Source organism: Scylla paramamosain, chromosome 36, assembly GCF_035594125.1.
Source record: "Scylla paramamosain isolate STU-SP2022 chromosome 36, ASM3559412v1, whole genome shotgun sequence".
In the NCBI taxonomy this organism is placed as follows: domain Eukaryota; kingdom Metazoa; phylum Arthropoda; class Malacostraca; order Decapoda; family Portunidae; genus Scylla; species Scylla paramamosain.
Window position 1 is genome coordinate 6,669,408 of NC_087186.1, and position 10,000 is coordinate 6,679,407.

The following is a 10,000-nucleotide window of genomic DNA, read 5'->3' on the forward strand; positions in this document are numbered from 1 at the left end:
TACTGAAAATCTCTCTCTTTCTCCTTCCTTTCCTACCTCCCTCCCTCACTCGCCTCCTCCTTCCCTCTATACTTTCCTCTCTAATAAGCAACATCTAAACTGCCTTCCCTCTAAACCTCCTTCCCCTTCCGTTCATCCCTCCCTCGCTCCTTTCCTCTCCCCAGCAGTGTCTCTTTTCCCACTTCTTATTCCCTGTTGTCAAAGGTTCCTTCCCACTGTGTTTTCCCTTTCATCTCCCAGCACTGACTCCTACACACTCACCTTTCATCTCTCTCTCTCTCTCTCTCTCTCTCTCTCTCTCTCTCTCTCTCTCTCTCTCTCTCTCTCTCTCTCTCTCTCTCTCTCCGACGATTTACACTAACTCGTATATTTTCCGCAGAACCGTCGTGGGGAACCAGATGCAGCCTCCACTACCACCCTCACCTCTTAGATACCCCACCCCCATCAACCCACCCACCTACCGCGGCGCCCCTCCCAACCGCTACCCACCACCAGGAGCCCCGGCAACCCACCCAGCCCTAGCCCCACCCACTAGTAGTTCTTTCCCTGCAGTGTACAGTCTCAAAAAATAAAAAAGTATCAACAAAAAGTCTACAGTAGAGATTGAAGGTGTTAAGGTAGAGGAACTGTGCTCCTAGGTACGTACATAGGTCGTGTGTTTTCTAAAGTATTTTTTCAACAAGGCGCATATATTTTCGCTTGCAAAAAGTTCCGAGCGTCGTGAGTGGGAGTGTGAGGAACGGGTGTGAGGAAGGGATGAGTTAGGAAAGCAGGATAGCCTCGAGGACACGGCGGCGGCGGAGGAGGAGGAGGAGGAGGAGGAGGAGGAGGAGGAGGAGGAGGAGGAGGGGCGGTGAGGTGAAGCAGGCGGAAAGTAGGCAGGGAGATTAATGAGGAGAGAAGAGGAAGTTGAGAAGATGAGGATTAAGGCGAGGAAGAGAGATAGTGGATTGCGAGAGAGAGATTTGTTCTCGCCGAAAAGCAGAGAGATGAAAAGGAGGAGGAGGAGGAGGAGGAGGAGGAGGAGGAGGAGGAGGAGGAGGAGGTATTCGGCGGTAACGAAGGGATAAGAAAAGACGTGTGGCGCGAGAGCGAGAGCGAGAGAGAGAGAGAGAGAGAGAGAGAGAGAGAGAGAGAGAGAGAGAGAGAGAGAGAGAGAGAGAGAGAGAGAGAGAGAGAGAGAAAGGATCCTGTCACCTGGCGAAGTATTGATCAGTGACCTACCTGAGAGATCCTGGACTGGGATCCTCAAGAATGTCCCAAGAATGTCCTGAGGAAGAGAAGGAAAAAAGTTAGCAAATCCTCTCCCTCTCCCTCTCTCTCTCTCTCTCTCTCTCTCTCTCTCGGCCGTACCCTCACGTCCACCGGTCAGTCCTACTCACTGAAAATTAACTGTACGGAATAAAATAATAAAAGTGATCCTGGAAAGACTTCACTATCATTCCCCTTAGTGTGTGTGTCTGTGTGTGTGTTAGTTTTATTTAGTTAGTCGATAAGTTAGTGAGTTAATTTGTTTGTTAGTAGTTAGTTCAGTAGCCAGTCGGTCAGTCAGCCAATCTTTATGTATATATGTATGCATGTATGTTACTGAAACTAAATAAACTTTGAACAATTTTAAACTACTGAAAATACAAAGCAAATAAAACCAACCACGCTCACCTTAAGAGTATTTAGAAACCATAAAAAGAATACAAAGATAAAAAAAGAAATGGAAGTTACAATTAAAACAAAAACCCTTAATTCCTGATTTCTTTTAACGAGGGAAGAAATCGTGAGAATCTTAAGAATTTAGGGAAAACCTGAGAAAGAAAATGGAGATGACAAGACAGGGAGGTAAGTAGTAAGAAAAAACTAAAAGTGGAGAGGAGGGATGGAGAGGAAGGAGGGAGAGAGGAGGGATGGAGAGGGAGCAGGTGGAAGAAAGACTAATGGGCAACCGAGAAGCCTGAGGGCGTGAAGAAATACTTGGACAGAAAAAAGAAAAAAAAAAAAAGATCATATATCGAGGTGAAGGACGAAAAGGTCATTACACAAAGAGGAAAGGTCATTCACAGAAAATATAGGACGAAAATCAAGGATAATAAATATGCAAATAAAATAATACGAGGACAGAAAATGAAAGAAAAAGAAATATATCGAAGAGAAGGACGAAGAAGTCATTAGATAAAGACAAAAGGTCATTTAAAGAAATCCTGGGAATGAAAATCAAGAAAAGAATAAACATGAAACAAATAAATAAGACCTGGACACAAAAAGAGAAAGATATGTCGAAGAGAAGATCGAAGAAGTGATTGCATTAAAACTAAAGGTCATTTAAAGAGGGAAATTAAAGAAAACGATGAAGAGGAAAATAATAAAAAAAAAACTTTACCGGTGAGAAGAACTTGAAGTAAATGGAAATAAAGATGAAGGGAAGGGAAAACAAACTAAAAAGGAAAATCGAAAGTATTAAAAAATGAAAAGAGGAAAATAAGACTAGAAGAATAAACGTAAGAAGGGATCACGAAAAAAAGAAGGAAAGAAAAAGGAAAAAAGACCAAAAGACCAAAGAATAAGAGATTAGGAGAAAAGAGAAAATAACACAAAAGGAAAAGAACCCGACGAGGAGAAGACGATGGCGAGGCAAGAAAAGTGTCAGAAGATATTGCGTGGACGGAAACTAAGAAACAGTTACGAATTCTTGGAAAAAATAGAAAAAAATAAAGAAAAGAAAAATTTAGAAAAAAAAGAGTTGAAAAGGAAGGTAAAAAAAAACTCGCCTCCTCTAGGGAAATAATGCATGGGGGAAAACAAAGAGTAACCCAGAAAAAAAAGGAAACGGAAGAAAAAAAAAGACAAAAAAGAAAAATAATAAAAAAAATACGGCAAATTAACTAAAAGGTAAGAAGAGATCATTTCATAATTCTTTCAATGATCTAAACGAAATAAAAAATTGTCATAGAAATAATGAAAACCCTTATAAAAATGCACAAAAAAGTCAAAGCAGATAAAGAACAAAGACATAATTGATGAAAACCTAAAAAGATCTTCACTGATAACTATGAGAGAGAGAGAGAGAGAGAGAGAGAGAGAGAGAGAGAGAGAGAGAGAGAGAGAGAGAGAGAGAGAGAGAGAGAGAGAGAGAGAGAGAGAGAGAGAGAGAGAGAGAGAGAGAGAGAGAGAGAGAGAGAGAGAGAGAGAGAGAGACTTACTGGGTTTCTTTGGGAGGGAATGATTAAAACTGAAGGAAGGGGGAAGATTAGGAGGGAGGGAAACCAAAAGAACGGGTGATGAATAGAGGAAGAGGAAGAGGAGGAGGAGGAGGAGGAGGAGGAGGAGGAGGAGGAGGAGGAGGAGGAGGAGGAGGAGGGAGGGGACGGGATAGTGGTGATAGTGATGGTGGTCATAGTGTGAAGGAGCAAAGAGAACGAGAAGGAGAAGGAAGAGGAGGAGGAGGAGGAGGAGGAGGAGGAGGAGGAGGAGGAGGAGAAAAAGGAGTGTATTTGTAGTGGTGGTGTGCAGGAAAGCTTGTGAATGGAAGCTGAGATAAGACGTATGTCGAGAGAGAGAGAGAGAGAGAGAGAGAGAGAGAGAGAGAGAGAGAGAGAGAGAGAGAGAGAGAGAGAGAGAGAGAGAGAGAGAGAGAGAGAGAGAGAGAGAGAGAGAGAGAGAGAGAATGGGACAAGCCCACACACACACACACACACACACACACACACACACACACACACACACACACACACACACACACACACACACACACACACACACACACACAAAGGCACCACCAAGACAGCAGGAAATCAACCTTCGTTCAACTTTCACTTCGCCTTCGTCATTTAAGAGGAACACGTACAAGGGGATCGAACACACACACACACACACACACACACACACACACATACAGTTTCCAACAAGCCACTGACAAAGACACGCGCGCGCTCTCGCACACACACACACACACACACACACACACACACACACACACACACACACACACACACACACACACACACACACACACACACACTTAAGATAACGATTAATAGCCTGCCAGGAAAATATGTCTGCAAAATGTGTTCTGTTTTACTAACTGTCAAAAAAAGAAGAAAAAATAGAAGAGAACGAAGGAAAGGGAAAGAGAAATGAAATGAAATGAAAACCGAAGGAGACGAGAGGAACATAAGGAGAAGGAGGAGGAGGAGGAGGAGGAGGAGGAGGAAATACGAAGCGCAAGCCAAATAATGACACAGGAAGAAAGGAAGAGAATAATGAGGCGAAGAATGAGAAAGAAAGTAAATACCAGGAACGAAGAGAGAGAGAGAGAGAGAGAGAGAGAGAGAGAGAGAGAGAGAGAGAGAGAGAGAGAGAGAGAGAGAGAGAGAGAGAGAGAGAGAGAGAGAGAGAGAGAGAGAGAGAGACTTTCTTTCTCTTCACTCTCCATTACCTGTAACCCTCGACTCCGAACTGGTAACCCCGAACAGGTAAGCCCCCAGCAGGTAAACACGCCCCTCAGGTAAGCCCGTGAGGTGAACTAAGGCAGGTAGGATAATGAGAGTTCCGTCAGGGAGTGGTCATGAATACTTGCTCTTCCTCTTGCTAATGTGGATATGAGAAGGGACGTGGTTGCCTAATGTGACCTCCTCCTCCTCCTCCTCCTCCTCCTCCTCCTCCTCCTCCTCCTCCTCTTCCTCCTCTTCGAAGACTCCTAAGCAAAGTCACAATACAAACTCAAGGACAAGTTTTACAATGTACTTTTTTTGTTTCTTGAGAGAGAGAGAGAGAGAGAGAGAGAGAGAGAGAGAGAGAGAGAGAGAGAGAGAGAGAGAGAGAGAGAGAGAGAGAGAGAGAGATTGTTTGTTGCCATTGTTTTGTACATAATGCTTTCGTCTTTTTGTTTGCCATGTCGTGTTCTCTCTCTCTCTCTCTCTCTCTCTCTCTCTCTCTCTCTCTCTCTCTCTCTCTCTCTCTCTCTCTCTTTAGTTCCATTCTTTATTGTTTGTTTTGCCTCCTACGTTACTGTCACAATCTGCTTATTATTGTTTTTCTTCCCACTTCTTTTTCTTTTCTTCTTCTTCTTCTTTTATCTTCCTCCTGCTCCATTTTATATAATTTTTATTTTGGGAGCCTCGTTGTCATCTTCGAGTCACGTCAACATTATTTCTCTCTCTCTCTCTCTCTCTCTCTCTCTCTCTCTCTCTCTCTCTCTCTCTCTCTCTCTCTCTCTCTCTCTCTCTCTCTCTGTGTGTGTGTGTGTGTGTGTGTGTGTGTGTGTGTTAGGTTGTCTTTGTCATTTCTGTTTTTCTTCCTCTGTTTTCTCTCTCTCCTCTTCCTTTCCTCCTTCCTCCAGCAAACACCTGACATTTTTCCTCCCTCTCTCTTCCCTCATTATCTTTTCTCTATTTTTCCTCCTCATTTCTCCCACACCTCGTTTTCTCTTTACGATTATCAAGCCCTTCAGAAAACTACTTCATTTTACTCCTCTCTCTCTCTTCCTTTTCTTTCTCCTCCTCCTCCTCCTCCTCCATCATTCTCCCTCTTCTAGTTTTCTTTCACTTCACTCATCTTTTTATTTCCATTAACCAGCTTTGAATTTCATGCTCTCTCTCTCTCTCTCTCTCTCTCTCTCTCTCTCTCTCTCTCTCTCTCTCTCTCTCTCTCTCTCTCTCTCTCTCTCTCTCTCTCTCTCTCCCCCACAATTCCGTGATAGTTCTCTCTGCCTCCCCTCACTTTCCTCCTCTCACTCATTTATTTCCTCTTTCCCTCCATCTGCTCTTACCTCCCTCCACTCAATCACTTCTTCTATTTCCTCTTCCTCGTCCTCCTCCTTCTCCTTCTTCTCCTCTTCAGTTATTCATTTTCTGCTCTCTTCCTTTACCTCTCGCTTTCCTCATTCCATTTTTACCTCACATCAAACTCTCCCTCTCCCTCTCTTCCTCCCTCTCTCACTCTCTCCCTCTCTCTCCATCATTCCTTCGTGGAACATGACAAGCTCTGGTGTCCATCACGACTCAATTCCCTCGAACTACGTCTCCTCCAATAACCAGTTCCTAGGAATGGGAATGGCGGGATGGGAATGGGAAATGGCAGGGACAGGCGGTAGGCGAGGGGTATTCCAGCGCAGGATTCATCCGACCTTGAACTACGTGCTTCCCATTTTTCGTGGAGCCTCCGTTTTCTTTGATGCCGTTTTCTCTGGTGGTTTTCAGCGGTGACCACGATATTATGCAGACTGGTTTGGAATGTGTGTGTGTGTGTGTGTGTGTGTGTGTGTGTGTGTGTGTGTGTGTGTGTGTGTGTGTGTGTGTGTGTGTGTGTGTGTCAATAAATTCAAGTGACAAGAGTGTTTAGAGAGAAAATGGGAGTGAATTGTGGAGTTTCCTTGGCTTGAAAACATCGCGAGCATTAAAAACACTTGCGGGATATTTTAGAAAACTGAGCAAAATTGTCTGGAATTCAGGAAAAGTTTGCTCTACGGCGAGATTTTTAAGACATGAAAGTTTTCTTGATACACAAAGACAGACAGAGAGAGAGAGAGAGAGAGAGAGAGAGAGAGAGAGAGAGAGAGAGAGAGAGAGAGAGAGAGAGAGAGAGAGAGAGAGAGAGAGAGAGAGAGAGAGAGAGAGAGAGAGAGAGAGAGAGAGAGAAAGGCTCCTTCCCCATACTATAATTCCAAGGTAAAAAAAAAATAGGAAGAAAAGAAAGAAGACATGTCAATATTATCACGTCCTTTTAAACCTTTGATGTTAAGGTCTCTCTCTCTCTCTCTCTCTCTCTCTCTCTCTCTCTCTCTCTCTCTCTCTCTCTCTCTCTCTCTCTCTCTCTGGATAAGAGGAATTTTTGCCAAGGTCATATGAAAGACAAGATGGATCTGCCTTACGAGAGAGAGAGAGAGAGAGAGAGAGAGAGAGAGAGAGAGAGAGAGAGAGAGAGAGAGAGAGAGAGAGAGAGAGAGAGAGAGAGAGAGAGAGAGAGAGAGAGAGAGAGAGAGAGAGAGAGAGAGAGAGAGAGAGAGAGAGAGAGAGAGAGCATCCTACTCGCCAAGAGACAGAACTCAAGGAAGTTTCGAAGGACGTGAGGGAACTTCTATTACTGGCGGAGGCTAAGCTGGCCCGCTGAAGACTGACAGACACACGGACACGGGGAGGAAGGAAGGAAGGAAGGAAGGAAGGAAGCAACGAGGGAGCGAAGGATTGGGAAGAAGGACGGGAGGGAACGAAGAAAGAGGGAGGATGACGGGAGGGATGGAGGCAAGGAGGGAGGAAGGAATGAAAGAAGGAAGATGGAAGGAGGGAAGGAGGAGGGAAGGGAGTGAGGAAAGAAAGAAAGGAAGTCAGGATGGAAGAAAGGAAAACACGCAGAAACAGACAGACAGACAGACAGACAAACAAACATACAAAGACAAAGAAGGAAAGAAAGAACGAGCGGAAGAAGGAAGGAAAGAAGAAAGGAACTAATGAACGAACAAACGAACTAAAAGGAAAAAAAGAAAATGGATGAAAAAAATGAAAGAAAAGGAAAATCAGTAAAGTAGGGAGAACGGAAGAGAGCAAAAAGAAAAGAATGAAATGAGAAGAAAATAGAAATAAAATATGAAGATAAAAGGTATAAACGACAAAAGGAATGAAGGAAGGTGGAAAGTAAGAAATCAAAGAAGAAAACGGAATAAAGATGTAAAGGAAAGAAGAGACGACAAAATATCTGATTGTGACAAGACGAATGGGAATAAAAATAAGGTGACAAGGAGGAGGAGGAGGAGGAGGAGGAGGAGGAGGGCAAAGAAGACAAGGAAGAATAGGAGTGGACAGGAAAGAGGAAGAAGACAAAAAGGACCTGGAGGACGAGGAGGAGGAGGAAGAGGAGGAGGAGGAGGACCAACGCTTGAAGGAGGAGAAGAAGGAGCACAAAGAAAATGGGAAAGAAGAGGAAGAAAAGGAATAGGAAAGGGAAAAGTAAACAGATGAGAAGGACTTGCGGTAGGGGAGGAGGAGGAGGAGGAGGAGGAGGAGGAGGAGGAGGAGGAGGAGGAGGAGGAGGAGGAGGAGATGTAAGAGGGCAAAAAGGATAAGGAGAAGAAAAATTGGAGGAGGAGGAGGAGGAGGAGGAGGAGGAGGAGGAGGAGGACAACAACAACAACAACAACAACAACAACAACAACAACAACAACAACAACAACAACAACAACAAAGAGGAGGAAGAGTCAAACAAAGATGAGGAAGAAAATAGAAAACGACAACGAAAGAGAAAGAAAAAGAGAGAAAGAAGAGGAAAAAATGAGAACGAAAAACGGAGAGAGAGAGAGAGAGAGAGAGAGAGAGAGAGAGAGAGAGAGAGAGAGAGAGAGAGAGAGAGAGAGAGAGAGAGAGAGAGAGAGAGAGAGGAAAAAAAAACACAGGAAAGTGTACAACGACACTGGTTTCCCTTGACCTTCCTCCCGTGTTCTGGAAGGAGGGAAAAAGATTAGCAGTCTGGGAGAAGAAGAGGAAAAAAAGGAGGAAAAATAGCTTTGAAGGGAGGGATGGAGGAAAGGAGGGAGAGGAAGGGAGAGAAGGATATTGATCACCTCATTAATCAACTATGTGTATGTTTACCAAGGGAAATATACAGATGAGAGGAAGGGAGGGAGTATACATGGCAGGCTGGGAGGTATACATGGGAGGGTGAGAAGTCTATAGGTGGAAGGAATACAAGAGTGGAAGGTATACATAGGTGGGAGAGGCATACATAAGTGGGAAGTATACATGGGTGAAAAGGACGTATGGATTGGTTGGGGAAAGGTATACTCGTACTTCAGGGAGAAACGTATACATGGGTGGGAGGAAGGTATACATAGATAGGATATACATGGATGGGAAAAAGGCAAGCATAAGTGGGATATACATGGGCAATAGAGGGCAATGCATGGACGAGACGAAGGAACACGTAAAGGAAAGGGAAAAAGAAGAAAAAGTATACATAAAAAAATATACATGAACTCGACAAAAGTAAGAAAGTATACAAAAAAAAAAGAAAACACGAACTACAGATTAGAGAACAGGTAAGACAGTTTAGTATACATGGAGCAGAGCAAAACAGGTCGATACACGTGAGCGGGAGGAAGTATGCATGAAGGCCAGGAAGGTACACGGGGCAGGAGGAGGCTAAGTAGGGCGGGAAGTAGACATAATTTCTCCCTGACGTATGGTGTAATAATTTTCTGCGTGTTTACCTAGCTGAAACTCCCGCAGGTGTGGATTATTCTTAATTTTGATAGAGGAGGAGGAGGAGGAGGAGGAGGAGGAGGAGGAGGAGGAGGAGGAGGAGGCATACAAAGGAAGAAAAAACAGCACGACCTCTCTAACTGGGCTGTTTGGATTATATTTTACACTAACTACAGTATTAATGGTAGAGACAGGATAGTACAGTGCAAACATCGACAGTTTACGGCTGCTTTCCTTATCGATATCGTTAACATATATCATGAAAGGAATTGGTCCCAAGACTGATCCCTGAGGAACATCACTGCAGTTACGCTGATCCAATCTGATGATTTACCGTTTATAACAACTCGCTGTTTACGGCCCGGCAGCCAGCAGTCCTGTACCCAAGCGCCTGTGTTTCTCGTTATCCCGCGAGCTTTTAATTCCATCATGACACATTTCTGGGGAACTTTATTGAAAGCTTCCTGAAAATTTAAGTAAACTAATCTGGTGTTATCGTAAATATTAACTATATCGTGGAAAAAAATAAATTACATTGCATGACCGTTTGTTTTATATCAAACCGTGTTCTGAGTCTTTAATTATGTTATTACCTTCCAGGGATTTTCCTGTTTTGCCTCTCATAATTGATGCCATTAGCCTTTCTGCCACTGACGTGAGTCTTACTGCACGGTAATTCTGAGCCAGCGACTTGTTACATTTTTTAAAATTAAATATTGGTGTAACGCTAGTGAGTTTCCAATCGTCCGGGAGGAGGAGGAGGAGGAGGAGGAGAGAAAGGAAGGAAGGAGAAAAAAAAATGAAAAGGAATACTAGGGCGA

General features: G+C 43.8%; 1 protein-coding gene and 1 long non-coding RNA gene across 2 annotated transcripts in view; one reads left to right on the plus strand and one right to left on the minus strand.

Annotated features, from left to right (window-relative positions):
* Positions 1 to 1,185, plus strand: part of LOC135090882 (uncharacterized) — a 104,478-nt gene extending 103,293 nt beyond the window's left edge. Inside the window, exon 8 of the mRNA XM_063988035.1 lies at positions 380 to 1,185. The gene's annotated coding sequence lies outside the window, so the exon portion shown is untranslated. The remainder of the gene's footprint in view (positions 1 to 379) is intronic.
* The window catches only part of LOC135090883 (uncharacterized), a 133,754-nt gene extending 132,186 nt beyond the window's left edge, over positions 1 to 1,568 (minus strand). Inside the window, exon 1 of the long non-coding RNA XR_010262158.1 lies at positions 1,225 to 1,568. This is a non-coding gene — a long non-coding RNA (uncharacterized LOC135090883). The remainder of the gene's footprint in view (positions 1 to 1,224) is intronic.
* Between the last annotated feature and the right edge of the window lie 8,432 nt (positions 1,569 to 10,000).